General features: G+C 41.5%; 1 protein-coding gene across 1 annotated transcript in view; it reads left to right on the top strand.

The window, feature by feature from the left end:
* Positions 1–25641, top strand: part of TET2 (tet methylcytosine dioxygenase 2) — a 74529-nt gene that overhangs the window by 24265 nt on the left and 24623 nt on the right. The gene's annotated exons all lie outside the window — the stretch shown is intronic.

Here is a 25641-nt window from a genome sequence, read left to right as displayed (position 1 = left end):
AGACATGCTCAGTAGTGGTGCTTAATTATCCTTATTACACTCGCTGCACTGTCTGCAACAAAAAAAGCAAAAACCAGTCCTGAGTCAACTATTGCAAATGCCTGAGAGTTTTTGCCTGACAAATCCAATGGCCTCGCTTAAGCTCATTGCTTGTGTGTGTTAATAAAAACACTGTGGTTTCAATCAATAGGAGATGTGCCATGGATTATATACCTAAGAGAAAACTTGTTTCTGACATATCTTTCTTAAATGCTTTTGCTTTTTCATTGAAGAGGATCCTTCTTCTTGTATTAATGCAAGGCTTTATTTATTTATTAATTGTTAATTTTTGCCCTCTATTGCGGGTTCTCAAAGCAGTAATTTTTCAAGTGAAGATTGCATTGGCCTGTAGTGGAACAGTTGTACATCTTCCACTCTCATTAGACAGGATTAGCATACTCCTTGATTTACTAATGTAAACATTTAGAAAGTAATAATTAGGAGGGCAGGGGCAATAGAAATTGCATGGCCAGTAGTAAAAGCATCAGAGCTATTGGACCAAGGTAGTGAAACATGCTGCCAAGAGAAATCAAATAAACATTTTTTATGAAAACACATGAATACAATTAGAGTACCAAAACTGTTTTTGCCCAATTGTTTATGACAAACTGGACTTCACTCCATTCTCCCCTTGCCTTGAACCCGTGGCATTCCACAGTGCCAGGGAGAACAGACTCATGCATTTCACACTGACGTGTTATGCTATAGACCTCTTCATACATGGCAAGGCCCAAAACTTCCACTACAGTTTAGTGGATAAAATAAACCTCTAAGGGCATACTACAAGCTACAAATGGATGGTGATTTTTTTAAAAAAAATTATTTCTTTAAAAAAAAATAGAACTGTTTGCTTGGGAACTCTCTGATGTCTGTGTAGAGATACAAAGTCTGGCTTGATAACAGAAGCCAAAGGCTTCCAGTTAAAATTCAAGCGTGCAGTTGATGTGCGAGTTTATTTAGTAATCTAGATCCTGATCTGATGATGTGTGCTTCAAAAGGCATGAATAGTTCGGTCCCACACTTGATCCAGCCACTCACATTCCTGAAAGAGAGAGTCTCAATTATGACATTACCCACAGGATGATGGTCAGGTGGTGGGGATATGGCTGGGATTGCTCAGGTCTTTATATTACGCTTGACATCTGGTCACCTTCTGGAGGTGAAAGCAGAGCACTTGAGCCAGTCATCCAGCTAGACTACTGGAATATCAAGGGGTGCAGGAACTGCGATAAGTCATTCCTGGTTTGTTTGGGGTGGAAGGTGTTAAACAAGGGCATTTCCTTCTTTGGGAAATGGGTACTTGCAATAGAAAGTTATTTTTAGTTGTTCTGTGCTCTAGGAGTTGATACATAGAGCCCTGACCTGTCTGCTGATAACACATTACCTCATTTGCAGCTCTGCTGCTGACGTGCACTCCTCTATGTCCTTGCTTGAACCTGGCAGGCACCATGTGGTACATTTGTGGTGGCATTGCTTGAAAGATTGAACTGCAGCAACAATGTTGCTACCTGTTCAAACCCTGGAAGAAGCTCCAAATAAACTCTCAGCACAAATTTATCTTAGCAGTAAGGCAGGAAAGGACAGGCTTACATCTATGTTATCACAGAAATCCTGAAACACTACCATTTCACAGCAGTGAGACTTAACACACTCTCATTGTGCTAATGCCATTGTTCAGACTTTGAACCACAACTCAATCAGCATGGCCCTGCTGAAATCAGTGGAGCTACCCGAATCTACAGCAGCACAACACCTGCCCCTGTCTCCTCTATTTCTTGCAAAATTATAGATTCTGTGGCCAAAGCAGACAGGGCATCTTGGGCAAGTGTTCAGTCTCCTTAGAAAGCTAGTCACGAATAGTCAACAAATACCCAACAGCCACCCTTCCTCCTCTCTGCCAGGTTTTCACTGCTGCCAACACAGTGCCACATCCATCTGGACAGCCAGACAAGTTGCTCCCTTCAGAGGCAACCCGATTGCCTTTCCATGAATTGGCACGGGCATGGCGTGGCGGCGTGCCGATCGGCTGGAAACCTTCCGCTGAGAGTGCGCACGTCACCTCTGTGGCACGCTCGACGTCCCTTGGCCCAAGGCCCATGGCCTGCAATCCTGAGTCAACGCGCAAACTAGGTTTGTCACCCAGCTGACGGTGTAGTGACCTTACTCCATGACACAGATTCAGTTCCATGGGTCACAGGAAAGATATCGTATAAGTCATTTGATCGTTTCAAATTGGACGTTCATAGCAGCTATTAGGAATTAGCTAGATGGGTAAATTCATCCTCACGCCTATTTTTTTCTGTGTAGTCACTAGAGACCTTTCTCTTATCATGTCCATCATTATTACCGTTTGGTCACACCACGATAGCTCTAGAAGTAAGAGCAACAATCATGATTTACAGAAAGCCGAATCTTGTAATTTTGTTAGCGTCATGGCTTTGAAAGGAAGAAAACAGAAAGTCTTATTTCTTTTATCATCTAATTTCTTGGCTATATAAATTTTGTTTCACCTCTTGCTTGCTCTGTTCACTTTTGACAAGCTGAAAAGCATCACTGCTTCATTTCAAAACTTGCTTTTGTAAGCTTTTTCTTCCATTGTATCCAGAATCTCTTTTTTCCTATGTAGCCTTCCCCACTTCACATTCTCACTCATCTATTCTTGTCCTCTTTTAAGATTTCTTTTTTATATCTCATTGCTTTTTTTCCCATGCCCAGAGGAGGCCAGACATTCGAATTCTCTAACCGAGGTCTGCATCTGAACCTGGATACATACAGCACTTCCCTTTCTTAATTCTTTTCAGCCTGCTTGTTCCCACAGCACTTACACATTTTCTGCTTGTGTGGCTACCCTGATTCCCTTCACATCCTTCAGACTTCTCTCTTCATTTCCCACCACCAAACTTTGCAACTACCTTCAAATGTTTCCAAAACAATTCCCTTCCTAAATTAGAAATTAGGGAAGGACTTCTTCTAACACACTCCCAGCTTCCAGTCCTTTTTGGTTCTGAAGCTCTACAGCCTTCACGTGTCTGTCACTTTAATGTGTGTGAAAATGTTCCTGGGGAAAACTTACGGACTAACACAAAATTCCAGCCCTGCAGTTCAGTGACTTAAGATGCATTACAACAATCCAGAATTTTTCTAAAGTGCACCACCTCTCTGCCCTGCCCCTTTCCAAAGCTCTGGTCTGGGTGCACTGTCAAACACTTCTGATTTGCTTTCCCCAAAACATCAGTTACGGAGCTTCTTTCCATAGAAGACAAGAAAGCTATTAATCCAAAGTACTGCCTTCTGGCCAGTTTCAAATTACTCTAAGTCTATTGCTTGAAAAAGGCTGGCTTGGTTTTGCTTCTTACCTTCTTACCTCTCTCTGTGAACCAAAGTTCTTCCATGAATGCATTCCATTTGCCTCCAGAGGAGTTCCTCATGTAATCCCCACTGACCTTGCAGGATTCAGTAGTCAGCTACTGTCCAGGCTTATTTAAGAGTTACCCTTCTCTGTTGTCTCTTCTCCACTTCCAGTTCTTACAGATGGCATTCCATGGTGTCCTCTGACTTGTGGCTAAGGTGGTATGTCTGGCAGCTTTCTCCTCTTTGGTTTGAACATATTTATCTTGCCCATTAATACCAGTGACCCTGCTGCTCACTACCACAAGCCACTGCTTTGTACATCCCTCTTGTGAGTAGAAAAGTATGTATTGAACTAGTTTTCCTAGCAAAATGAGTAATATGTGGTGATACCATGTATATGCATCTCTCCACCCCCCACAAAGGGAGTCTGAGTCAACTGGCTGGTTTCAGCCACGGGTCCCAAATCAAGAATAGTTCCCACGCCAGTCAGAATCATTTAGCATTTGCATTTTAGCACAGTAGTAATAAATACTCCTTCACAGTATTGTGTTCTTAAACCTCAAAATACAAGTAACAGTACTGACCCCCCTTGTGTGATTGCATGGCCTGGAAAGACATTATTCCTTATGTTAGTGTTCGAGTCTGAAAAGCTCTGTAAGTAATTCAGGATAACAATAGATGCATACAAGCTCTGGAGGAATCATCAGCTTGTTGGTATTCTTGATCTACTGACTCTCATGCCATAGCACTTCTGCTTCTGCAGTGATGATTTTTTTTGTGTAACGTGCTCACTGCAGAATAACCTGCTCCAATGGGACAGAAGTAGAGCTTTACAAAGTCCTAGTCAGTAGAAACTGCAAGCCAAACTGGAAGGTTTTGAAGAAGACTAGTAGTCACACGAAAATAACTACCATAAGAGTCAAGAAAAAAATATTTTAGATAGTGCTGAAGTGATTTAGTATAACCTGTGCAAGGCTAGAGGGGGGAAGGCAAGCAGCACGTGGCTGAAAACACTCGGGAATATTCTGGCTTGCACACAGTGTCATGCTCTCTAATACAGTTACTCACATTTCTATATATAGCTCTGTGTATCCCAGAGATTGTCAAGGTGTCCCGTGTAGTTTATAAAAATAAAACCCCAACTTGTAAAGATCACCCTTTTCACTCCATGCCCTCTTCTTGCTCTTAACAAAAATGTAGTTAACTGTTTCAGAGGAAGACAAATTTTTGTGCCTGTAAATCAAGTTGCTTTGTCTTTCTGTGTTGAGGATTTGGTGCTCGCATAAGGGGAAGGTGGTTTTACACGTGCAGTCCTACTTCCTGCAGCATTTGGCTTTTCCTTGTAACTGAGTTAATTTACCTGCTGAGCAAGGGAGGTCCACTATCATATCTCAGGGTAGAATTGCTACTGCACTTTTCTTTTTTCGCATGACACTTTGACCTCAGATTCACAAGGCTGATTCTGGCAATTGTCCACATATTGGCAGGATCTCATCGAGGTCAGCAGCAGTTCCACAGACAGTATATGGGACTGCTGATTGAATGCCAGAGGCAGGCGTTTTGGAGAGCTGGCTAGCAAAACATCAGCAGTACACAGCAGAACTCGGGTACCTTGCAGGAGAATTGCGTTCACAAGCATCAGATCCATGTGTACTGTGGTCACCAAACCTGCATACCTGACTTCCAGCAAAACAGGCCCTAAGGACTGTCTCTGCAGAGGCATTTGGATGTCTAGAGGGCCAGATAGGTACTTCTGTAATTCCCGTGAAGTTTCTAATTACATTAACCATCATCTGCATGTCTGTATGCTTAAACACTATTGCTTGTTTTGGGCCATCTTTTGCTCATTTCTTCAGTCTTGTACTTGAATTTTTATAAGATTTCCTGAGCAGTTGCTGGGAAGAATGTCCACCAGCCACCTGAAGGGTGGGCCCCGTGCCATACTTTCATCCCTTTCTACCCTCAGCAGGAATAAACACGGCTTCCCTTCAGTGTCCATGTGTGTTGCAGGCGTTCGACCAGCTGCCTGGCTGCGTGTGGAGCAGAGAGCTGCTTCCTCAGCATATTCCTATTGGGTAGCTGGCTCAGACCCAGTGAGGAGACTGCCTCCAAATCACGTGGATGCACATGCAGCTTTTTCCAGCACGGCAAAGCTGTTCCTCTCCAAGTCTAGAGATCAAGGTCCTCAGAAGGAGCCAACTTCTTTCTCCCTCACGGGTTTGTCCACTCTGCCTACAGGGAAACTCTTATACACTTGAAAGTTTCACAGCAATTATTCCCAAGTTTAGACAACAATGAACACACATGCAGGAGCATAACAGTGAAAGCAGTTTCTCAGCATTTCGTGTACACACAAAGCTCGTGTTAGTCATGTACAAAAGCCAGATAAAAATCCAGCCCGTTGCTTCATGATCTCCGATCAACGTGGAAATCATTCTGTTGCCCACTTTGCAGCAGTCACCTCACCACTGTTTTCTTCTCCTGCATTTGCTGGTTTTCCCCTTTACACAACCCAGTTAGGTGTTTTCCCTGAATTAAAGCTATTCCCATTCCTTGCATGTTTCCATGATTACACCATGATTATCTATGATGTAATTGAGAGCTCTGCCCATTTGGCATCATGTGTGTTTTCTGGAGGAACGCAGCACTCTGCACTCCTGCTTGGCGCTTTCTGGTTTCTAAGCAAGGCCGTGAGAGGACAGACGCTCAGTTGAGCTGCAGAACCTGAAGGGTTTCCTCACCAAGACCTAGGCTTCTTGGCTTCACTGAAACTCTGTTCATTCTCAGATTGAATATCCAGAGTTTTTTTGGGAAAGCAGAAACAGAACTCTAACACGTAAGAATATTTCCTCCTTTTTTACTATAATTAAAAGTTGCCTGGAACAACCCACATTTCCCATGCTGTTTCTTCTTGCATGACTTCCTCCTGGTTTGTGCCTTCCCAGCAACACTGGCAGCCATCAGGGTGGGGCAGGGGGAAAGGGACAGCCACCACTGGATTTTTCTTCAGACAGAACTGTTCCTGAAGTGCTCTTTCCTTAGTATGTTCATTATTATTGTCCATAAAATAATGAAAGGAAAAACGTGCCTATGTTAACTTGTCGAGGGAAGGAAGCAGGGCAAGAGGCTTGTTTTTAATTAGTCATTTTGTGAACATTTGTGCCAGGACAGAGTCTGCTGCCAAACAGCATCTCAGTTAGCATGTCCCTGTGGACAGATCTTGCTTGGGCTGATCTGTGGCTTACAAAGATGGCAGGGGGAGAAGACGCAGACAGGATTTGTTTGCTTTTTTTTTGTTCCTCCTTCTTCCTTTTTCTGTTGCTAGGAGAGGAGACTGGTATAGTGAGTGGTGTCTGACTGGGACCAGTGACCCAGTTCAATAAACCTGGCTTGGCTTCTGTGGGATTGGAGCAGGGTGGTGCAGAAGGGCAGGCGGGGACCCCACCAGGCACAGAGCAGGAAGCTGTTTCTAGCGCTTTGTTAGGGAAGAGAGTTAAAAACTTGAAGCAGTCAGACAAGGAAGTACAAGAGCAGTGAGAAACGATATGCAGTCAAGCCAGCACTTTTTGTCACTAACCAGTATTTCTTTGCAAAGACCACTGTATTTATGAGGTTATCCAAACTCGGAGGGGGCGTTTGGGGGTGGGGGTAGGGAGAGGGGGTGGAAAGATTAAAGAAAAGGACCTTGGGCTTTTTCTTCAGAAAAAGATCATGGAGAATATTTTTTCCTGATGAAAACAAAGTGTGTATCCAGTCTTCAGAAAACACAGAATATGTTACCATACAGGATGTTTTAAAGATTTTGGTCTTTTTGTCACACAGCAAAACAGTGTTTTACATCACTGAAACTCCCCGAGGAGTGCATTTCTCAGCATGTTAATTGTCAGATAATGCAGCCAGTAGTTTCTGCTCAGGAGATGGGAGGTGGCAGTGAAGAGATTACAATGATGATTCAATCAGGAGACTCTCAGAAATCTGCCTAGTGACAACTTTTTTTTTTTAAGACTCAGGCGCTGTGGCATAGTTACAAAGGAGGAGTCTTAATTAAAATTAGCAGGCAGATGAAGCATTTGAATGGGCATCTTTCAATTCTTTTTCTTTCAGCTCACAGTAAACCCTTCTTTTTTTGTCTTTTATCACAACAGCTTAAGTTTGCTTCAACAGTTTTGCTTGTCCGTTTTCTTTCCATCACAAAAAAAAATTCCCTTAAATTATACTCTCTCTAGAATGCAATGCAAATAACTTGCGTATCTATGATTCCTTTCAGCCAGGAGCAATTTAAGAGGCAGTTCTGCTTCTTTATCAGTTTGCAAGTTAGTCTGTGTATCACTCACTATCCCCGGTTACAGCTTGTGAAACAGGCACAGAAACTAACTTAGGGTCTGCATCACGATTAGCTTTCACTGGGCATCCATAACAGAAGTTACATGTGGTTTATTTGCAAGTTTATCAGATCAGAACAGAAATGTTGTTCAGCTCTGGCTCCAGCTGCTTCTGTTTCTGACACCTGTTGACAGTTAAGGATAAAATTTCCTGCACTAGGAAAGGCAAGCGAAAACCCAAACTGAGCAGATCATAAAACTCACATAAGCCCTTGAGCATTCATATATATATATTAAAAAAAATGCGAGATTCTACTGTTAGTGGCAAAAATCATGTCGTAGTGTGTGAATTCAGATATAGGTTTTATAAATGAGGGTAATCAACAATTTAATTTGCACCCTCAGTTTCACCACTGTTAATCACACAGGAAAGCAGGCAAAGCTCCATTGCCTGCTTTCACCAGAGAAAAGAAATGGGTTTGGTTTTCTTATTTATGGTTTCATTTCCTTAAACGAAATTGTCCTGACACAGTAGATAGCAAAGAAAACACGTACTCTTGGCAAGTGACAACATTTAAAGGACAAACTGATGAAATCCATTTTCTGATTATCATCATCATATGGTTAAACAGAGTATAAAGTCAGGTAACTTGGCATTTAAGTTTGTTATGTTCCTGGATTTTGGAGCAGCTTTCAGCTCAACAACTTCCTATGCGCTTGCTTTGCCAGGCAGAGCAAGCCAGCTTGCTTCATTTCTTGCTAGGATTTGGAATTAAAATGCAGATTCAAAGCAGATGGGGATGTTTCTGCAGCAGCTGAATAGAAATACACAGAAATTGAGAGAACTCCCATCTTCCTCCCTTCCCCCTCCCAAACAAAGTCAGCTATCATCTCATTCTTTCAAAGGCCTATTCTTCTGCAGACCACATAAAATCATCTGTCTGGTGAAGATCTGAATTTATGTACTATTGGGGCTTTTTGTGAAGTGCTGGCGAGCCCTTCCGCCGGCATCAGCCGCATTGCTTGCAGTGCCACTATTACAGAGGAGCTGAGCAACCTCTATTCAGGAACTTCTTGAATGCTTGCTTTACATACAAAGGCAGGGGAAAACAAAACAACAAGAACCAAAACCAGTGAAACAGAAAACAACTTCCTAGGTGGCCGGTACCTCATCGGCATTCAATCTAACCTTTTCTGTACTGGAGCAGCTCAACAAAGCTGTCCTCCTGGATTAGAGGTTAGTAAGTACAGGCAGCTGGTCTCTCCCTGGATCTCTCCCCAACTCTGACCTTGCACAGGGAATCCTTCAATCCCTCACGCCTTTATCCTTAGATAAACTCCCATCATCCCTGAAACCAAAATAACTGTGCCATATCACAGTCACATTGCTTCTGCATGTCATGCATAATTGTGAATCACCTTTGTTTTCAGTGGGGAATTTCAAATTAGTACCTGCGTGGAAAAGGATTTATTCAATGCATTGGTGACTCTGAGGGTTTTCTTAACTCGGGCACAGGAAGATGTTCTGTATTTGCATTTTTCTTCTCTATTAAATAAACATTTCATCAGATGATGCTAAAAGAAAAAACTTTATCCCATCCTTTCTCTCTCAAAACCCGGGATTTTCAAATCTGAATACTGATCTCTGCTGTTCTAGTGCTGGTGGATGCATTTTTACAAATTTTGGATTCCACCCCCCAACTCTTTTTCTTACAGTCTTTTCAGTGTAATTGATCTCAGTTGTGATACTATGTATTTTCTCCTTCCCCTGGGCAAAACACGCTCCCCAAGCAGTTTCTGTCTGTTCTTTCCCTCCCTCCCCACATAGTAATTTACCTTTCAGAAAAGCACAACTGCCTGCCCCTGTGATGCTGTCCTTATCTTTTCCATTCATAGCAAGAACAAGAATTTCTACTTCTTGAGGAAAAAAACCATAAACTTAAGGAGAGAAAAGGTCAGCTGTGACAAAGATTGTGCATTTCTGTAACTCCTTTTTCTATTAATCTAGAAAGATTCCTATTTTATGTCTGAATTGCAGAACTAGAGTTTGCCCTTGCAAAACCAAAAGTCTTGCTACACCACTTGTATCGCCTACTTCAAGGTGAAGATACTGCTCTTCATTATGACAGAGCTTTGTTTTTCTGGATTCCTAAAATGCCATGTAAAGCTAAAATTTAATCTTTCTCTCATCCCTAAAGATAGCCAAAGAAAAATCTTAAGCTCTGGTTTAAAACTGGGAAGAATAAGAGAAAAAAAGGAGCGTCAAACTTTTTCTGTAGGACAAAAAGATGATACTTGCCTAGATTTTCTTCCTTCCACAGCAACTCTCAAATACAACTAATGTTGAAATGAAAATAATAAAAACAACCAACTGTAAGGACTGGGAGGAAGGAAAGAGATTTCTGCTCATCCAGTAGTGATTCAGTTTCCCGCTGTAAAGCATTTTGCAATTCTGCTTGTGAAGACGGACAGTGACCATGGTCATATGGGATGTAGAAATACATACTTTTCTGGGTATGGGGTATCTTTTAGGAATATCCCTCTTATCTAAGAATTTGTGGTGTCATTTTGACTTCCCTGGGCCTTGACTCAAATGCTCAGATACTAAGTTGTCATGAGCAGAAATGCAGCAACACAGATGAATGAGATTTTAGAATAGGCATTCTGGAGAAACAGGGCAGGAAACTCTAATGCAGCTAGTTTGTGCATTTTAAAATCACTAAATGTTTTAAGTGAAGAAACACAGTTTCTGATTTGTCATCTGTGGTAATTTAACTAAGCTTTCTGTCATGACAAAAATATAATAGGTGAGAGAACTATGAAAACATTCCCAGCACACAATCTATTTGACAAGATAACTTTGTCAAATGCACTTCCTGACTGTAACACTAAAAGAGAAAGCTAATGATCTTTGCTCTTTGGGGGTGTCAGGTATCCAATATTGTCTGTCTTCTTTACTCAGATATTATAAATTTATTTTCTGCCTTTGAGATCACGAGAAATACAGAAACTAGGCTTCAAAATTAAAGTGGTTTTAAAAAAAAAAAAAAGCATCACAGAAGAGTTTCCCTTCAAGCAAAAAATACAAAGAATGCAAATAAACATTGTCAAGCAATTAAATACTCAGTATTAAAACAGAGCACTGGGGGAGTTACTGGGGCATGACCAATACAAAAAATACCACCACTGACTACTTTTCCTGTTCTTGAAAGTAGCACTTTTAAGTTACTAGAGTGTCTAATGTTTCTTTGTAAAATCTGGTCTCTGGTCTAGTCAGTGCTGGTTTTCCTGTCCATTGCAATGGATGCAAAAGTTTATGGTCCTCTTTTCCATGTATAGTACATGTACATGAAAGTGTAAAGAAAGTTACAAATCACTTACCTAAGTAGTTGTTCCTAAAACTAAATCTAAATTATGGTAAGGCCACAAATGAGTACAAAAGTTAACAACAGATGTTATGGCTGCTTCTCTTTTCAGTCTGCTTATTGAACACCTACCATATCTCAAGTCAACACAGTTCATTTAAGACTGGAAAGTATAGCTATTTCTTTTACAGTGTCTATGAGTAGTTAGTTTATCCCTGAACTTCTAGTCAGCGAACAAACCACTCTATATCCTGTACCGTGTGCTCTGCAATTTGCCATGCCAAGCTGTACACGCCGTGTGGCCTGTAGCTATTGTTCTACAGACTGTGAACAGGCAGGTGCACAGCCTTCCACTTCTCATGTTAAGTCCTAAGTATTCAAACAAAGAACTACACGTAGTTATGGACAGTGCCTACTAGGTGCCCAAAGGGGAGCTAAAGGTGGGAACAGCATTCTTCAAACTGCATTCCCCAGGGATGGAAAAGGAGCTGGAATTTCCCGGCCATGTCAGTCTGGGATGCGGTGGCAGTATGGCCACCTTGAGTCCTTCAGGGAGAGTTGCTGTTGAGCATCGCATGTGCACTAGTTGCTGTCGTCATGTATGAAATGCAAATCGGATTTTAAAAGATAGTATTTGCAGAACTTGGCTTAATTAATCTGATTCTATATACTGTAAATATGTATCTGTACCTTGAAAAAGAGGTAACAGCAAGTAATTCAGGTACTTACAAAATGTATTTCTTAAATTTTGCACAGTTTTGTGTTGGTTACCATAATTCCCTGTGAATCTGTACCTGTTGGAGTTACCTCTGAGCAAAATAACTGGCAAAGGCTGATGCCCTGTTTAGCTGGGAGGTAAAATGAAGGCTAAGTGGTGTCATATGCAAGCCTCAATAACATTCAGTAACCTCCCCCCCTGCTGTCTGCAGGGAGTAGGAGGGCTCCCAAGGCATAGTCGGTCTCAAAGAAGTGGCTTCATAAATCCCACAGTTGGTATCTCAGGTCAAATGAACGTGACTCCTGGTACCAGGCTAGATGGGAGAGAGGATTTTGGTGCAAGCTGGCAGGATCAGGGAAGCACGCAGAGTTGCTCTGCACTGGGAGATACAGAGGGTCATGTGGGCAAGTTCCTGTAAAGACTGATTTAAATGGAAGGTTTTTTCGGTTACTTGGAATCATGCCATCGCTGCAAAGCAAGAGTTTAAATTTTCAGTTAAGAAGGAACGCTTTTCTCATTTGCCGTACCTGGAGGAATTAGTTTGATTCTCCTGCCTTTTGGGGCCCTTGAATCACTATTATAATTCCAAACAACAGACAAATAGAAAGCACAGGAAATAAAATGCAATCATTTCAGCCAGAATTTCATTCCAATCTTCCTTTGAGTCCTTTGCACACACAGGGATTCTGTATGTATCCTTTTGCTTTTTTTTAAAAAAATAAAGCTTTTTATAACAAATAAAAATAGTGATAACTTTCAGTTCCACAGTCAAGGTAAACTTTGCGGAAAGTTCCTAGATAACCTGAGCAAGGGGGAAGCCTTCTGTAATAAACACCCAACAAAGGTCACTGCCTGCCATTCCTTAGGGACTGGCTAACCCCAGCAGGTGCTGCAAAGGCATCCCAACAAGGGGAAAAAAACTTTTAAGACCCAGGTCAGTTGGCAGGCCTCAGGAATTTCATCTCCAAAAACTACTGTCAGTTATTGTACTCATCAAAGTCTTTAGCTCTAGTCTCTAGCTGCTGCACTGCTTTCCTCCAGCTTCAACTTCCTGCAGCTATGTAGAGCACATTCCCCCATCCCCATCCACTTCCTTTTGTTAACCTTGTCATGGGAAATCTCTCTCAAAACCTCTCTCTCCCTTCCTTGCTGCTATCTGAAGTACACCAAGCTTTCCTCCAACACAAATAGAATCTGAGACAACAAACAGAGGGAGAGTTATTACTGCTGACAGCATATTTTAATCTCTTGTAGCAATTTCCTTTGTAATCCCGATCGAGATTTTCAGTATTTGGTAGATGCAGGCTCTCCCCAATGGGTCCCTTGTCAAAGGGACTGCAAATCCTTGAGTTTTGTATTTCCCTCCTCACAATCTAAAGTTATAGCAATGCTTACTGCCATCAACTTATTTGCGTGATGGCCTGTTTGATAAAATTAGGATTTAAAACCAGACACCAAAGAAGCATCTCTTATACAGTGGAATTTTTATTCTTTTGCAAGGGCGTGTGCGTTGCTCGAAAGCAGTTCCTCGGCCATCAGCCCACAATACCAGACCGGTTTTAGCATAATCTCGTGATCTTCTCTCAAGTTCATTAGCAGCAGGGCAGCTAAAGTTAAAGTGTTTGGAGTTTCTGTTTTAGCTTTAAAATATTTTTGATGATTGCCAAGTATCTTGGTTTACAATAGCTTCCTTCAGGCAGTGGAGCCCAGAGCAAAATTTAATCTTCAGAGAGCATAACAAAAGAAATCCAACTTTGTTACCAAAAGATCATTAAGTAGTAACAGCTGGTTTTAAGACATTTATTTTTTTCAATGAAACCAGAAAAACTGATGTATAAACTAAGACTTTTGTGCTGTCTGATTATATTGTGGAGCATGAGGAAAGTGGGACAGGAGAAGGAGCGAACAAATATTTAACAAAGTAGATAGCATCCTGATCATACAAGTCATCTGTCATAAGCTTTTGACAGCTCTGAAGACATCACTGCCTCCAGTGCTCCAGGAACAAGGGCTGGGGCAGAGAGCTTAGGCAGGGAAGGGGTGGGAGCTGCTGATACCCCATCGTTTTTCAGGATGGGGCTGGGGCCCTGTGGGGCAGCGATTACACACACCCTGAATTGCTCGCATGCCTTGGGCCCTTGTACCAGCCTTGGGGAGAAGCATAGTTTTGTTGCAACCAAGCAGTGGAGGGACCTTAACAGTCCCAAAGGGGGCAGGTGTGACACAGGATGAGCTGGGAGGCATCAGCTCCCTGAACACAGGCTCTGAACAGCTTCATGCCATAATTTCTCTGAAGGGCGTGCCGTACTGCAGGGTTGCTGCACAGGAGTACAGGAACACAAGTCCAGTCTCTAGTGTTCACCTGGTTTGCCTAGTCCTCCACATGCTTTTTAAAGGTTAACTACAGGTGCTCCAGAATATTTTTTCTGCCCATCTCATTTTTAGTTTTAATTTTAGGTGGGACTAACTTCTCAGAACATTTGCCTAATCATCAATATCTATCATAAGCTTTTACGATCATTTTGCTTTGAGGAGCTGAGGCATGTTTCTGACTTATTACATACCAATTACATGCAAGCTTTTGTGAGCTAAATTAAGCTGCTAGGAAGAGTTGTTTGCTGGGGAGTGTAATGAGCAGATAAACTTTGCCATTCATCATTGTCCCTCACCTTTCCCACAGTAAAATTATTAGCTCATTTTCTCATAATCAACCTGACTGCCCCCCAGATTGTTAACTAACCAAAAATAAATTGTCTTTATATTCATAGTCTGCACATTAGCATAAATGACTGCATTAGGCATTTAGCATCACGATAGCAGTCTCCTTTCTTCTCCCAACCCACCCTTTTTTTTTTTTAAGGGAAAACGTCATTGCCCCCAAAGGCTGTACAGAACTAATACTACCAAGTTCAGACTGTATTGCATTTTCTTCTGTGTATATTTCAGAGCTTAATGCTTATCATCCTTGCTTTGCCCCAACCCTGCTCTCTCCCTGATGTGCTTGGGTAGAAGGGGAGTGGAAGAGGGAGTGAAGGTTTGTGTTGGCAAGAAAAGCAGAGACTGTGCTGTGCAATCATATTTCATGTACAAGGACACCCATAGGCTTAAAGGAACTCAGGCAGCATGATGCAAGGCATTCATCCCTTCACCTGCATTCCTGAGCTCAAGACCACCGCAGCTATTAGACTTCTGACTGCAGGACTAGACTGGCAAACAGTTTGTATAACCTTGCCAGCAAGGCAAGGTTCTGCAGGACTTGTGGGATCGGATCCTCATTGCCGGAGGTGTGGATTTGAATAATGAAAGGTTATCTGAACCTTTTGAGGAGAGCTCAGCTGCCACTCTTCCAAGGAAGGGTGAAGAGAGGCATTTAAAATGCTTCCATTGATTTTCATAGTCTGTAGTAAAGATGTTTACTTAAGATGAAAAAACTCTCAGCTATGATTTGTGAGTTTCATTTAAAGTAGTCTCGTATCTTAGATTTGTCTGTAGTTCCCAGCTTTCTAAATCCAGTTGAGCGTGTACTTTACAATGGTGAGCTTTTAATCCACACTGCTTCTTTGTGCACTAAGAGCATGACTGTGTTATGGACAGACAATAATCAATTAGCGAAACTGTATCTCGTGACTGAGAATATGAAGTGGGCTTTGCAGGAACTGACAACAGCTCTTTTAACTCACCCATTTCAGTATGTCTCTTAAAAATCCCAAAATATCAAAGGTCTTTCATTAGAGCTTCAAACTCTCAAATCCACACAGGCCACTGGATACCTCAGAAGACTGTGAACTGATGTGAGCCAGCAGCAAATGGCGAATTGCCAGAACGAAGAACAACCAACTGTTTTCAAAGCTTTGAAAATATTTGAAAAGGAAGGACAGAGAGAGGAGTGTTACAGTTCCCTTCAGGACTGCTCAAATACCGCTCTTCCAAGTGTCAGCTGTGGGAGTCTGAGAGTCTTAGTGAGAGTTAAAACGCAATCTGTCAATTTTCCCCCTTCTCTTTTAGCTTGGCAGCAGCAAATATTCTGTCTCTTCATGTTGCATCTCGCCATAAAGAGGAAAAGTTAAACAGGAGAAAGAATGTGCTTTGAATCATTGGAAGTTAAAGGAAAGCAGGAATGCTAGCTTGTTCTGAGATCCAAACCCTTTCTCATCACAGCAATCCCAAGTCTTTATCTAGTCTTGTAGTTTAGTTAAAGGGAGAAAACTCCATGTTAGAGCTGTGTTTTTAAACAAACATGCGGTTCACAAAATCTAGACTTTTTTACTGGTTTCCAGTTTCCTGAAACACTGAAGGGAAATTCCACAGAAAGGCAAATGCCCGTCTCCCTGTAATAAGCTTTTTTTCCTAGTAGTTCTCTAGCTAAATGTTTTTTGCCGCAAAGTGCGTAAAATTCCCACATACTGCCCAATTATGCTTAAATGCTAAGAAGTTTTAAATGGCTGTTGATAAATAACACATTCTATGTGAAGCAAGGATGTAACAAGATAAGAAGGAGCTCTGAAACGGCCTTAGTTATGTGAAGTGTGAACTGGAGCCTGTTGCTTGGTCCTCAGAGCAGGATTAATACGGGCCTTCTAAAGGAAATCTAAGGTTAGAAAGAGGGGGAAAATTGCTGTAACCAAGATGGTAGTTTCAGAAAATCTGGGTTTTTAAGCCAACCTTAAGAAGCTATGCTGTAACTCCTTGATAAATGCTGGGGTGATGTGAAGTGAGTGTCTCTGGCTTACAATTTGTTTTGGACCTGGGCCATTTTATCTAAGGTTAGTCAATGACCAGGTTCTTTTCAAGCTTGTATGTTGAGGATTCAAAATGAAAATGTAGTTCCACATCTTCATTTCCAATCTAAAACTGAAAGATATGGCAACAGTACTTGTGCCAAGCTCTTTTGTGTGCTCAGAACCATAGCAAGGCAGCATGGCTTCTCTCCCAGAGTTGTGCTTTTATCAGAATTAGGTCTTGACTGCTCTCAGGTCGTCAGCTGGTTCTGGTCATCAAAAAACCCTTGTCTTTCATCTCTTGTACATCTGGAGAGGCAATTGTAGCTATTTTCTCAGATATAGATTTCAGCATGATAACCCATGCCATTGTTGCATGTAGATTGCAATAACCACATGAAAACTGCTCCTGAAGGCCACACACGAATGCAGAAGGAAGCTGAATGGCAACCGTAGCTCCAGGGAGCATCTTCTAATAGACCTCTGAGAATGCATTAGATTCTTATCTTCTGTGGTGCCTCAGCAACAGTGCAAGTCAGAAGAGGTGTTTGTGCCAGTAGCTCACAGACTTAAACATAGTGAAGTCAGAGGTTTTAAGGAAACAACCTCCTCTTTAAAGCTCTGCTAGAAGTAATGAGCCTGTTCTGTTGATTTTGGTGTGATTTATACAGTCCCTCTCACGCTGAGGCAATAAAACTGATTTTAGTTACTGGCGGGGAGGCCATGTTAATTCAAACGGGCATTTGAAATAACGTACAGGCACATACAATAGCTGCTTGCGTATCAAACATCTGAACTCGAGGAAAGTCTAGCAGAATGTGGCATGTGTGCAAGGTCTCTGAAGAACAGACTGCTGCCTTTGCCTCATGACCTCTGTGCATCTGGTCAGGGAACAAATGGTATGAATATAGATCCACCCAGAGAGGATATTGGATGTCTCAAAATGGGTTGTGTATTTCAAAATGGGGAGCATTAATAACAGTTTTCAGTTTCATGGGAAGAAAGAAGCCACAGCACAGAAGAAAAAAGTGCTCCACAAGTCTGTGGTAGATGGGAAGAGATGATCTAGGGATACATTTTAAATAGTAAAAACTTTCTAATAAAATGGACTGGTACAGGTCTGGCTAGTGCTGCTCTGGAGCCGAGGAATAGAGCACTCGGGCTTCTGACAAACCTATTTTTCCCATGTGCTTATGATCGATTGGTTTGGTTTGTAAGTTGTGTAAGGCACAAATTGGAAGGAAGAAAAGAAATCACAAGCAGACACGATTACACGTTTTTAAGTCGAATAACACATCAATTAAAATAGCATGAGATCTTTCCAAAGCATGTGCCCAAGCTCAACTCCTCCAACTTCCCCATCTGGAAGGAAGTCCCCAGAAGGACGCAGGAGACCACGCCAAAGCTGCAGTGGCATCTCGCATACGGACACAGGTCCCTGCTGCCCCCAGCAGGGTTACCCTGCACCTACCCCTCAGGCATGCTGGTACACACAGTGCACACTGCCTGGTGTGGAAGCTGTCTGTATGCTGCCTCTCATTTCTCAGTGGCCAAGAAGAGTAGCTGAAAATTGAGTTCAGTACAGCATCCAGGCCTAGGTGTGGCAGAGGCATGAGAAAACCAGTGGAAGAATGCGTGTAGGGGTGTAAAGGCTACCATAGTGAGACCAGTGAAGGGGCTGTGCTTTATCGTCTAGACACTTGAGAGCAACAGAGTAATCCTCAGTCATCAACCATTGTCTCTGTGTTCTCCCAGCTCTCCTCTTGAGAGGGCTTTCTCACCTTTAACTTTTGGAGAAGAAATTTAGGATAACTGTATTTCATCCAAAAATCTGTTTTCATCAGAGCTGGGAGACCAACAGGATTTCCTATTTGAAGTTCAAAGGATAATGGAAAACAGAGCTGTGTAAACAGGCTTTCTGAGAACACTGCAGACCACAATGTTTTTTTCCTCTTCTATCAGTTCTTCCACCCACATGCCAAACAGGACCATTTTTGTTCCTATTTTCTGATGTTATTGTCCCAGCATGTTGAAGCCCTGAAATTCTTAGATTGCAAGTGTTTTTTCCCTTGGGTCCTCCCTTTCTTCTTTATAGCACGGGGTGAAAAGAGCCAGGAGAATCTCTTCTACTGCTTCTAGTTCTCAAGGAGGATGTACTACTTAACGGCGAATTACTTAACTCTGCCAACATCTGTGATGAAATCATCACAAATAACCGACCTTCTACTGGTGGCAGGAAGTGATCTACCCAAGAAATCCACGCCTATATCCAGGTTTAAAGCCAGATGGACAGAGGTCACAGAAAGTGGAAGATAATGATGACACTGACCTCTTGGTAACCTTTTCTGAACAGCAGGTTGATAACATCAAGTGTGTCTTGAAGAACATGTTAGCCACAAACGCTTGCTCTAGCGTGCTCACAGAGGCACACTGCACTACAGAGCTTGATCAGAATAGCATGAGCAGTTATCTGTTGGTCTTGGATAGCTGATCTTAAACAATAGCCAGTATCATCCTTGCCATTTGACACATGGGGTAGCTGAAGTACTGAGAAGAAAGTCATCCCTCAAATTACACCATTTCTGCTGTAATCAAAACCAGGTCTGAGCACTGGTTGTGCACCTTGTAACACCACTCACTCTACCTTGCCAGCCTTTGCTCAGCATACCTAGCTGGCTGAGCCTGACAATTGGCTGAGATGAAGTAAAAGAGAGGCTTGGTTCTGTTTTGCTACTCCAGCGTGTTTCCAGTGTTGAATCCACAGGCACTGGTGAGTTACCTGAATGGTGCCCTGTGTGGATCACACTTTGAAACAATTTTGCTGGTTAAAACTTCACAGGCATACAAGAGAAGTTTCTCATTATACTGAGGCATAGAAGCATCTCATTCTCATTTATCTGAGCACTCCAGCATTTGACTGTAGCTCCCTTCCCCACAGCCTTCCTATTACAGTTATCAACTGTAATGACTCTCAAAACTAGCAAAAGCAGAAGGATGTTTTAGTTCAGCTTCCCTATATTTGTGAAAGATATATAATGGTCAAGGGGGTGCTCAAAAAATTGAGCAATACTGACCTTACAGTGTGTCAGCACACCAATCCATACCACGCAAAGCACTGTCAAACAGGCTAACTTGGGGAGTAATACAGCTCTGTGTGGTGGCCTGTCAACAGAATCTACCTGGATCCACCATACTCCAAATCTAACCCACAGAAACGATTTTACGACTGGAAAGAACAAACTGAGGTGCCAACCTTATCTTGAATGTTCTGGTGATTATAGCAGGAAGGTCCACCTGTCTGTCAAATCCAACCTGGTTCTAAAGCTGAACCTTTTGGGAAACTTTCCTAGTCTAGTCATACTATGGTGGCACTACAAGTGGCTTGAAGAGTTGTGTGCTTCTGTTAGAAGTACTACATGGTACAGTTAGGTGCAGAGTTTGCAGAGAACATAAATCACAAAAAAAACCCCAGGAACTGGAGAGCTGTGTGATGTGACATTATAATTCCTATTTACTTGCATTTTATATTCCTGAATTAATTTCCTTCACATAATTGGTTTTTTCCACCTGTGTTGTAGAGGCATTTAATTTTCGGTCCCCTTGATTTTATGCAATTGTTAAAATAGTGCAGTTTTTCATGTCTGGGTAGATAGTACACAGTATCTCGTCTCACTGATGGTTATATAATATAAAACAGGGAAATTATTGTGCAGGCCAGTTCAGCTTTACTCTTTTACCCTCTCTATTTAGGTAAAAAATCAAACTTATTCAAGTGCTTTTGCGATTAGATCATTGCATCACTGAAATGCAAGAACTGATGTCAATACATTGAGGGGGTTTTAGCACTGGTTCATTTAAAAATGCATGAATTATGAGGCTACTGACTTGGATAAGATTTAATGAATTATTAATGCTCCTATTTCACAAATCCCATGCTTTTCATTCCCTTATGTCTGCTTATATCTATATTCACTAGTTACCATTTTCCCTGTAAATTAAGGATAAATTAGCTATAAATTAGGTAACAAATTTTAGCCATCCTACATTTTCTTTTCTGTTTGACACAGATTATTCGTAAATCTAAATGCCAGAGAAGACAATTATATTCATGTAACATGACCTCCTGCAGAAACAATCACAAAGTCGCATCCAGTAGTTTCTAGACTAACCCCTTAACTGCTGTTCACAGCTACAATAAGAAGGCAATATATATCTTTTAGAAAGAAATGTAGCCTTAACTTAAAAACTTAACAGGACAGAGAAGGCATGGCATCCTTATATGAGCATTTTACAAAGCATTGCTAATGCAGTGAATAAATATACTATCCAATTGAAGAGCTAGCTGAATGCAGTGCAAAAGGACCCCTTTGTAAGTCACAGAGCCCAGATAACAGTGTTCTTGTCCTTCTGGAGCCTCCTTTACAACTGCCTTGAAGTATCACTGTGTTTTCCTCAGCCACTACATTTGCAGCAGGGCAGCCATGATGCTGGTAGGGACCAGAGCAAATCCTTAGGGTTCAGAGCCTCAGTTTACCTTGTGCATGAATACAAGCTCTCTTTTGAATCTACTTCGGACAGCAGGGTTAAAATTCTCTCTTATGGGTGCCTTGGCTTCAGAAAAGCACATGAAACCCATATTTAAACAACAGGTCAACATAGCGTTTGGGTTTTGATGGCATTGTACTTATTACAAACTACTGGAAACCCTGACTTAGGAAGAAGCTGTTCTGTGAATGTGAAACCATCCAGAGTCTGGGCAGGCATAGTCCTGGTCCTGCCTCTCCAATTAGTTCCTTGCTTTGTTTCTTAGTTTATAAACACAGCGCATCATCCTTAAACTATACCACAGTTTTCATGTGTGCAACATTTGATCCCAGCAATAATGGAAATGTCTCACCAATGAGGAGTTTTGATGTGCTAGATAGCCCATTAGCCACCTCTTCAACCACATGTCTTTTCTCCTCTAGTGACATGTGCAGCTTGCTTACAGGTGTTAACCCACGGCACAGCTGAAGGAACTGCTACTTAGAGAAAAAATTACATCCCCTGATAACCACAGGGCCGTAAATCATGGTATTGAGCATCGTTATAACTACTTATACATCTTGTTCCAAAGTTAAAAAAAGGAAAAAAACTTTGACACAGAGTTAATCAGAAGCAATTTTGCATGTATGCAAGTCCAGAAGATTTAAAGTTTTGGTGCAGAAATTAAGCTTTCTGATAATGCCGTGTATGAGTGTCCTTACTTAGCAATATCTCTACTATTGCCTTTTCTCAAATATTCATTTATTCTTGAAATAGGAAAAAATATCCCTTCACTTTAAGAGCTTTTTCACTTGTTGGAAGTTCAAGATTTAGACCTCTTTGCCATTGGCTTGAGCTTCAGAGGAGAGAAGCAACTGCATGGCAGCACATAGTAATACATAGCGAATTAAGCCAGAAGTGAAACCAATTACTGTGCACAGGTGATAGGAGCAGGAAAGCATAAGCAGAAACTACAACTTACCAAGCATTAGTTTGGCAAGACATGCAGGTATAGTCACCTTCTTTCTAGAAAGCTGTGCCATGTTTTCTTATCTGGGACCAATTTAGACTCGGTGTCATCTGGCGGCGGCAAAAGGGTGCTAGCAGGATGGAGGCTGTGGCAGCACTCCAGGAACAAGCCAGCAAGCCATCAACAAGCTCCCGGCTATCCGACTTCTTCTTTCTTGAATCTCATCCTGATAATCACTCAAGCACAAGTCAGCTGAGGTCATGATGTAAGGAGCTATGTTTCTGCCAGGAAGAAAAACCTCTGTGGAGATATATTTCTATCCCAGCTCACCCCAGAAGGGGAAACAGTCCATCTGACATCCCACCTTTCAGACGTATCAGGGCCATGAGTACTCTAACACAGCATTCGCCTACCTACTATTTCTACTGGGAATCTTGCCCAGCTTTGCAGAATATTGTCGTCCCCTGCAGGGGCTGTATTTGCCCATTCATTAGTCTGAGCTGCTTTGCATTCTCAAACTCCCCAGATATGGGTGCTGTATAAAATAAGGTATGAACTTCTAGAACTGGATAAAAGTAAAGATTTTTTTATGAAAGAAAATGACATAACTAAGAGTACATATATTGCCATGGAAATGCCTGTCATGCTCATAACAATGCCTTCCACAGTATCCTCATATTGATAGAGGTGGCAGGAATATGGCAAACTTGCCCATAAAACAAACAAACAAAAAGAATCGCAAACTCTCTTTCAGTAGCTGGTTTCCAATTTGTGCCCCATATGTGGAAAGAAATAAATGTACATACATTGCTTGCATCTGAAAAAGTCAAATGGCGGTGGACTGAATTTATAACCTGAATGCATATTGGTGGGATGAGATGCTGATCCATTTGCACAGTAATGTGCTATATTTGAGTCACGCATCGTGGCATCTTCAAAGAGGCCAGTCATAATTATGATGGATTAGACTGCAGAGTCAGTCCTAGATGCAGTAATTGTTTCACAGATGCTGCTGATGTGACTTGAATTTCTAATGAATTATAGCTGAAGGAAAATACGTGGAGCTACTAAATGGTCTGGGTAAAACACAGTTATGGGAAAGAGAAAAAAGGCTTGGGGAAAGGTAGATATACATTGAGAGGCTGACAGATCACCCCACAACAATTACAAAGAAGAGCACAGAGACTTTGTGAGGCGCGACTGAGTCTGCTTAGTAGTAGCATCAAGAATATCTTTACAGTGTCCCAGTTAAATCCAGTAATAAAGGTATCATTGCCATTTGTATTTTGCGAATTTAAAATTACAAATAATTGCTGTGATTTGTAGCTGCTTGAGCAAGATTTGTACTCAGGTGTAACTCCAGGACTGTGAGTAATGGAGTGTACACAGAGTCACTGCTATCCTAAATGCATTTCAGAGAATGCAAATCAGACACTCAATCAATGGACTAACTTTGTATTTTAAAGAACCAAATTATTTCCGTATCCTTTGCCATGTCTAACATCAGTGCCTTTTACACTGCATGTGATAAGAATTTTGGGGAACTGTTTGACTCATACCACGAGGTCTTTGAGAATACCATGAATAGCTGCACATGTCACACAGTGAAGATAACCTTGCTGTCTTTGAGGATGGCATGAACTTGAGACTCTTTTCTGAAGTGCAGATGTGCTCCTTCAAGGGCTTTGCAAGCTAGAAGTCAGGCAACCCCCACTTCTAAACAGAAAGGTGGTTTTACCAATCAGTAAGGAGTTGAGAAGAAAGATTGCCTGGGAATTCTCAGAAGGAATTCAGTTGCAACCCACATAGTATACCTGAACACGAGCAGCAAGGCAGTCTTCGAGGGCCAGAGGGAGCTTCTCACGATCCAGTCACACAGACTAAAACTTTTTTTAAAGAAAGAAATGTTTTAGAAGCAGCTTGACTGCACAGCATTATTTACTGCAGTGCTTTTTATTTAATTTCATATTTGCGAAATACAGCAGCCTTCACACTTGTGTCCAAGTTGTGGTTCAGCTGCAGTTTCTAGGTATGGAAGATGTGAATGCAAAGAATGGTTTCTGAATTAAGCTAACATTTTATTTTTGAGACACTCTGGGAGCATCAGTCTGCTGCCTGGCCTAGAATGACACATCAGAGGAATCCTTTTCCTGCTTTAAGCTCAGTGTGGAATGTCATCTTCCTGGAAAAGCTGCAAGGCTCCTGTGTTGTGGTACTTTAAAGGTATATTGGGAAATACACTGAACTGTATCTAGAAGGGAAGAAGCCTACCTTACCTTGTCAAGAAAATAGATAAGGTGGACAAACATTCTCTTCCATCTCGTTGTTCTTAGCTTTCCCTTCAAAAACTTTTTACAGTACTGTTACTTGCAGAGAAAACTTCTCTACTTCTGTCACACAAAACATAAATTGAGTACAGAAGGAAAAGAAAAATACTTCAGGAGGTCAAAAGTCAGTCTAAAAGCAAGTTTGGGATAAGGAGGAAGTGGTTACAAATCATCATCTAGGTGCTTGCCAGTCAAACTGTACGTTTGAATTGTCCTGATACTGAAATCGGAGCTGCAAGCAGAGGGGATGCTGCTGGATGTAATGAATGTTATTAATTAATATTACTTTTAAAAGCATTTTAGAATCATATTACTCAGCTGAGTAAGGCGGTACTATGCTGAAAACTGTATAAATTAGACGTTCCTTAGCAATTTTTTTTTAAATAAAATATCAGTGTAGGTTAAATACGTAAGCAGAGTAACCGTGATGGGAGCATTTTTTCAGTATAGTACTTTGTGCTATGTGGTGGCAATACCAGCCACATGTAGTGCTTCTCCCGACTTTGCAGTCCAACCAGGAATGACGTGGTAACGAAGAACCCTTCTTATTCCCCTTTGTGCAAACTGAAAATAAAAGATTAAGGACAAAGACATGCATGAGTCCATTTTTTTCCCCATGCAATCTCACATCTGTAAGATCCTCTGTCAGCCTGTCTTCTGTCATTTGTGTCTGGTTGAGAACCATAAAGACAACAAAGAATAAATTATAAAAAGAGTCAAACAAGGGCTTTATCTGTGTTAACTGGGATTGTGTTTCCTGGGAAGATCCATGTGAACAGGATTAGTTTGTCATTATATGGAATTTGTTGACTGCACATTGTCAGTACTTTTATCCAATGAAAAAATTCATTTTATAAATAAAATATAAAAAGCATATGAGAAAATGGGATTTTCCATCCAAACCAGGATGAAAAAAATCCTAACTCCACAGCTGGGAGGCTCAGTGCAAAACCCAAATGCATAGTTTAAGCCATGCTTAATGTCTATATGTAAATTTGAAAGGATCTTAATACCTGAAAAATACTGCTTCCATCAAACCTCATCAGAAATCTCTCAATTTGTTTCTGTAAACATCACCAAGATGTTGATGAGCTATGAGAGTTCCTCTGGACAGCAGTCAAGCATGGCTTTGTCTCACATGTGCATCATGCCACTTGCATGGTCTTTAGGAATGCCAGTTTTAGAAGACCTTGTCAGACAGCTGAAGGCAGAAAAAAAGGAGGCTTTCCCCTCTAATTGGCAAGCTTGGTGGCAATAATCCTTCAAGTCACACAAAAGAGGTTTGGCACGCTTAATCAAGTAACAGG

Source organism: Phaenicophaeus curvirostris, chromosome 4 (genome assembly GCF_032191515.1).
Source record: "Phaenicophaeus curvirostris isolate KB17595 chromosome 4, BPBGC_Pcur_1.0, whole genome shotgun sequence".
In the NCBI taxonomy this organism is placed as follows: domain Eukaryota; kingdom Metazoa; phylum Chordata; class Aves; order Cuculiformes; family Cuculidae; genus Phaenicophaeus; species Phaenicophaeus curvirostris.
The sequence above is the reverse complement of the archived record's forward strand: the minus strand, read 5'-3'. Positions and strand labels throughout refer to the sequence as shown.